The sequence below is a fragment of the Mus caroli genome, chromosome 11 (genome assembly GCF_900094665.2).
Source record: "Mus caroli chromosome 11, CAROLI_EIJ_v1.1, whole genome shotgun sequence".
NCBI classification, from domain to species: Eukaryota; Metazoa; Chordata; class Mammalia; order Rodentia; family Muridae; genus Mus; species Mus caroli.
The window spans coordinates 87,816,096-87,822,624 of record NC_034580.1 but is presented as its reverse complement, the minus strand read 5'-3'; positions in this window follow the sequence as shown (position 1 = coordinate 87,822,624).

The following is a 6,529-nucleotide window of genomic DNA, read 5'->3' as shown; positions in this document are numbered from 1 at the left end:
ACATATATATATATGTTATATATATATATATATATATATATATGTGTGTGTGTGTGTGTGTGTGTGTGTATGTGTGTGTGTCAGTATTCTATCATATTTTCATGGCTGGTTTGGTAATTAATTGCCTAGAGATTTTAATGAACAAACTAATTAAAATGTATATACACTTTGATCCAATGCTTTAATTTTAGGTAATTTCATAAAATCATAATTGCTAATATATAAAGAGATTTAATTTGTAAAAGAACTTAATACACTTAAATAAATATAATCTAATATATAAATATATTATGCTTCATTATTGTACACCACATAACAAGATATTTTTTGTTCATTTAAAGAGATACAGTAACATCATTGAAGTATGAATATTGTAATATAAACTAATACTTAAAATTTTATGTATTTATGACCTCTATTCTTTCAACAAATGGATCAACAATATTACAATACTGTTACTAATCATCACATTGCATAGTGGCACACAATTTTTCTTTCACACAATTTTTCTTTCCTAATTTTTATTATTTGCTATTATTTATTATTAACCCTTCCTCTGCATGTATAGTATAGCATCAATTTTAGTGTTTTATTGAATCTTCAATATGCAAATAATTGGATATCAATTTTATGTGTATGTTTGTGTGTGTGTGTGTTTGTGTATGTGTGCTTATTTTAGACTACTAATTCCTGGGCCTTCTTTGGGCTCTTTTCCTTTAATTGATTCAAGAAGCATTTTCTTATTTTTATTTTTTCTTTCTTATTTTTAACCACTATTGATTTTTAAATTCACATTAGCAGGTTCACAAAAGTTGTAGATGGAAAGCTATTTTAGTTGCACAAATAATTAAGCAGAACTTCAGAAATGTGATCATTCCAGAGGATATATTAAAAATTGGATATTATTTATTAATACTTTCTTTTTTATATCATAATTGTATTCTTTATTATTTTGATTAGGTATTTTCTTCATTTACATTTCCAATGCTATCCCAAGAGTCCCCCATACCCTCCCCCACCCACTCCCCTACCCACCTACTCCCACTTCTTGACCCTTAATAGTTTCTTAAGCATTTTCTTTCTTAATTTTATTTTATGAACAAACATATAACATACATGATATGATCCAGTAGGAAACTTTATAATATTATCAGGCTTAAAAATTCCAACCTTCAATTTCATCTTGAGGAATGTGATATTTTTCTTACTGGGAGATAGCATACTAAATTGCACTAGTTGTAAGTCATCTCCCACCAAATTAAATGCATGCCATCCTGACTGAATCTATTAGACTTTCGAATACCATCAGAAACTGTGTCTTATTCAAATAGAAAAATAAAAGGAATACTTAATTTTTCTCAAATCAAGGCTACTTTTTGTTTGAACCTTCTAAATTTTTTAAGCAATTCAAATTTTATTGAGCTTTTTCTTGTTAAAAATTGAAGAAGTCATGTAATTTTGATATTTCTTTGTGGAAGATACATAGCATTAGCATTCAGCTGGTATAAAGCTTTACATTTGAAAAATCTAAAGTAATATCACAGATGCATTGATTCATCATAACAAGTTCTGAGCATCTTATTTCATCAGGTCAACTACCCTGATTGTATAACTCAGGCAATGATTCATTTCCTGATGAAAACAGACAAGAAATATTGCTATTAAACTATTCTCCCCAAAACAAGTTCCACAAGACTGAAACTGTATGTTGTGGTTTGGCAAAAGGCTTTTTTAAACTAATGAATATAAAATGAAAACATTATAATTTATATTTATTTAAATCTATTTACCTAACCATAGATCCTGCATATGATGGACATTAAGTTTAGCTAAAATACATATAATAATAGCAGTGACATTAGCCAATGTATTTGATGAAGCATGTGTTTTCCTATTATTTACTAGATAAAACTTAGTTTTAGAAATAGACAGTCAATAGAAAAAATTTGCAATCTATAGATTGGGAAAAAAATCTTCACTAACCCCACATCTGACAGAGGGCTAATAACTAAAATATACAAGGAACTCAAGAAGCAAACCTCCAAAAAAACCAAACAATACAATAAAAAAAATGGGGTATAGAACTAAACAGAGATTTCACAACTGAGAAATCTTGAATGGCCAAGAAGCACTTAAAGAAATGTTCAAAGGCCTTTGTCATCAGGGAAATGTAAATCAAAATGGCCCTGAGATTCAACCTTACATAAATAAGAATGGCTAAGATAAGAAATTCAGTTGATAGCACAGGTTGTTGGGAATGTGGAGAAAGAGGAATACTTCTCCATTTCTGGTGGGATTGCAAACTGGTACAACACTCTGGAAATCAATCTGGAGGTTCCTCAGAAAATTATAAACAGACCTTCCTGAAGACCTAGCTATACCACTCTTGAGCATATACCCAAAGACACCCAACCATACCATAAGGACACATGCCCCACCATGTTTATAGCTGCCTTATCTGTGATAGTCAGAAGCTGGCAACACCCACATGTCTCACAAATGAAGAATGGATACAGAAAATGTGTTTCAGTTACACAATGGAATACTATTCAGCTATTAAAAATGGAGACATCATGAGTTTTGCAGGCAAACTGATGGAACTAGCGAATATCATCCTGAGTAAGGGAACCCAAAATGGCATGCATGGTATGTACTCACTAGTAAGTGGATAGTAGACAAAAAGAGTACAGAATGCCTAGAATACAATGCACAGAACTCAAGAAGTTTAACAAGAAGGGCCCAAGTGAGGATTACTTCAATCTCACTTGGGAAGGACAATAAAATAATTACAGGAGGCAGAGAGATGGAGGGACCTGGATGGGAGAGAAGAGGGGGAGAGTAAAGGGGAAACCTGATCAGGTATGGGGGAGGAAAGCAGGAGAGAAGCCCTGGAGGCCACCAGAATGAATGGAACTCATAGAGTCCTCCTCTGGTTAGAAAGACAAGGCATCAATTGGAAGGATGTTGCCATCTGACAGTCAAAAACTCTGATCCAGAATTGTTCCTGTATAAAAGAACTACAGGGACAAAAATGGATAAAAGTCTGAGGGAAAGGAGTTCCAGTGACCAACTCAAATTAGGATACAGCTCAATGGGAGACACCAAGGTTGACCTTATTACTGATGCTATGTTGTGGTTACAGCCTAGCATGGCTGTCCTCCAAGAAACCCAATAAACGATTGAAAGAATCAGATACAGATATTAGACCTAACCATTGGACTGAACCAATCTTGTGGTTGAATTAGGGAAAGGCTGGAAGAAGCTGAGGAGGGGGCAATCCCATAGGAAGACCTCCAGTCTCAATTAACCTGGACCCCTGAGATCTCTCAGAGACTGAACCACAAACCAGGCAGCATACAGTAGCTGGTCCAAGCCCCCTGACACATATACAGTACAGGGCTGCATGGTCTGGATCAATGGAAGAATGGGCCTAATCCTTGAGAAACTTGAGGCCTCAGGAAGTGAGGAAGCCTGGAGGGGCTGGGTGGGAGAAGAACATCTTGGAGACAGCAGGGAGGAGGAACAGAATGAGAAACTAGGGGCAAGGGTGCCTGGAGAGGTGCAACTGCTGGATTGTAAAATAATAATAATAATAAAAGCAATACAAAATATATTGAACAAATCCTAAGCAATAAATGCCAAACCTATAAGTGAATAATTTCCCAAATAAAATATATTTAAAAATTATTCAATTTTGTAAAATAAGATGCTAGAAACTCCTATAAGGGAACCTGCTGGCCTCTTCAGGTCATTGTGCTTTCTGCAAAGAAAATGTTGCTGTGTTTTCTATTAACCCACTTCTTGTTTTTAGTTGTGTGACTGAAGTTTTTTCCTTCATAAACATGTTTTGGTGATTCATACATAAATCTTCTGAAGAAAAGTTCAGCCTTTAAGATTCATTGTTTTTCACTATATCTATATAGTTTAAACAGATTTACTCCTTCTCCTAATGATTAGCAAGGATATGCTTCTATATTTTTTGAGCAGACCAAATAATATGGCCACAAATATTTGAATAGGTTCTGCAGGGCAGTAGACTATGAGAAGAAGCCTGATAAGGTTGAGCTAAAGGATAGAATCCCAGAGACTGGAGGAATTGTAGGAGCTTTGCCTGCTCCCAGTACCAGAACCCTATTACATAGCAACAACCCCTACATCCCCCAGAGACAAATGTGCCATCAGTCATGGAAGGGCAATATCCCAAACCATTCAACATATAGATGGTGCATTCCTAACATCTCAGACCAGGACAACAGGAAAAGAGACATAGCCACTGATATGTAGACTCAAAGCTGAGTTTTGCATGTTAATGAGGTACCTAGAGGCCCAGAGGGCTTAGCAAATAAGCTTCTCTTTCCAGACATTCTTCCCAGAAAATGGTATTTAATTTCATATCCCACCCTGAGAAGTAGGGTATGGTTTTACACATCTGTTTTTAGCCATGACAATAAACTGTTTAGAACCATGGGATATCTCTTTTCACCAAGATCCACTGTTGGCTGCCATGAAGAAGGCCTTCACCTACAGATTCACAGCCTATTCTCCTGGAGAAGGCCTCTCTGCATCCCCAGTCACAAAGACCACCAAGCCTGCATCCACCAAGCTAAGAACAATATTCCCCAATGGGATAAGCTGGAGCTGCCCCCCTCCTCTGGCTCCAGGGCTAGATGCCATCCCTAGTCCTTGGACTCCAGACTCTATTTTCTTCTCTTTCACAATTTCTAGTGGCACCTGGATGTTCAAGAGTCTGAGAGCCCCATGTCCCCTGCTTTGTTGGAGGTCTGCGAACCCCTGAGTGAGCTCTGGCTTTCTCACATTTCAGACTGTGCTTTCTCATTCCTGGAGCAGGGCCATGGTGCTTCCCTACAGCCTAGCACCCATCCTGGCCATGGAGTGGGGATAAGCACAGTCAAACTCCCCTCTTCTGCCTCTCCAAGCAGCCGTGCCAAGGGGTAGAGTGGACACAGGCCAACAGTCCTACAATGTCCTACCTGGAGTTTGTCCCCAGGATACCTAAAGTTTATTTAGAACTTACCCTCCCAGAATGGCATGCTGCAGTCCTTTCTATTGTGTCTCTTTGTCAGCTTTGCATTTCTCAGGATATTCACTAGATGGAGGACATCTGTGTTCTGTGACAAGAATGTGTACAAGTTATTTTAAAAGCTTCTGTTGGCACCATCTGCTGCAAAGGAAGCTTCTCTGAAGATGGTTGAGCAAGCAATTGATCTATGAGCAGAGCAGAATGTCATTAAGAGTCATGTTATTGCTACGTTCCTCTAGTAGAATAAAAATATTTGGATTTTCCCTAGGTTTCTGCCCTAAAAAAGACACATGCTCATGGTCACTCAAGCAGCTTGTGCATGGATTCCATCTCCTGGAATGAGCCTTAAGTCAAATCAGAGATTGTTCGGTTACTCTTACAAGCTTTGTGCTACCCTTGCCCTGGCATATCTTACAGACACCACTGTAGATCACAGATTTTGTAGTTGCTAGTGGGTTGATGTTTACACTCCTCCTTTGTTAACATGAACACTAGTCAGTAGGTTTAAGGCTCCAGATAAGCACCAGCTCTAAGTCTCTGTGTCCCATGAGTTTTAAACGGGTTGTCTTCAGCAATAGAACCTTGTTCTCGGGTTGTTGACAGCAACCTATAGCCTTGGCTATAACCTGGGCTGTTCAGAGGCTCTCATAGGACTCCTTTGGTTAACATTTACATTAGATGTAACTCATTTCTGGTACTGGAAGCTTCATTTGGATATACAAGAGATGTCCACTTGGGGCTTGGTCTCTCCCTCTATTTAGTGATTTTATTTAAATTACCTTCATATGTGTATATATTTTAGGAAGCTTCTATGTATTCATTTTTATACTGCCTGTCAAATGAGCCTCAGTTTTGTGTATTTGTCTCAGTTTTCTCTCCCTTGTCTCCCTTTTTTCTTCCCTTTCGTTCTTGATCCTCTTACTTATCCCCATCATCCATTGATAACTATATATTTAATTTCCATTTTCTAGGGAGATCTATCTATACTACCTAGGTCCCTACAGACACCCATAGTAGACAAAAACCAAGAAAATGAAAAAAGAAAGAGAGAGAAAGAGATATGGGGGAGGAGAAGGGGAGGGGAAGGGGGAGGGTGGAGGAGGAGAGAGGGGGAGGGGAGGGAGAAGGAGGGAGAGGGATGGGGAGGGAGAGGGAGAGGAAGGGGGAGAGGGAGAAAGGAAGAGAAGGGGAAAATGATTAAAATCCCAATGATAAAACCTTAAGTGCATTGATTTCTAAAAATCCTAATTTCAGTAGATATGAATGTGTTATGAGAATTATATGTCTTTTTCGGGTGCTTTTCTGTCATTCGGTATTCCTCAGGTGAGAATTCTTTGTTCAGTTCTGAGCCCCATTTTTTAATGGGGTTGTTTGATTTTCTGGAGTCCACCTTCTTGAGTTCTTTATCAACATCCTTAATCATCAGGGAAATGCAAATCAAAACAACCCTGAGATTCCACCTCACACCAGTCAGAATGGCTAAGATCA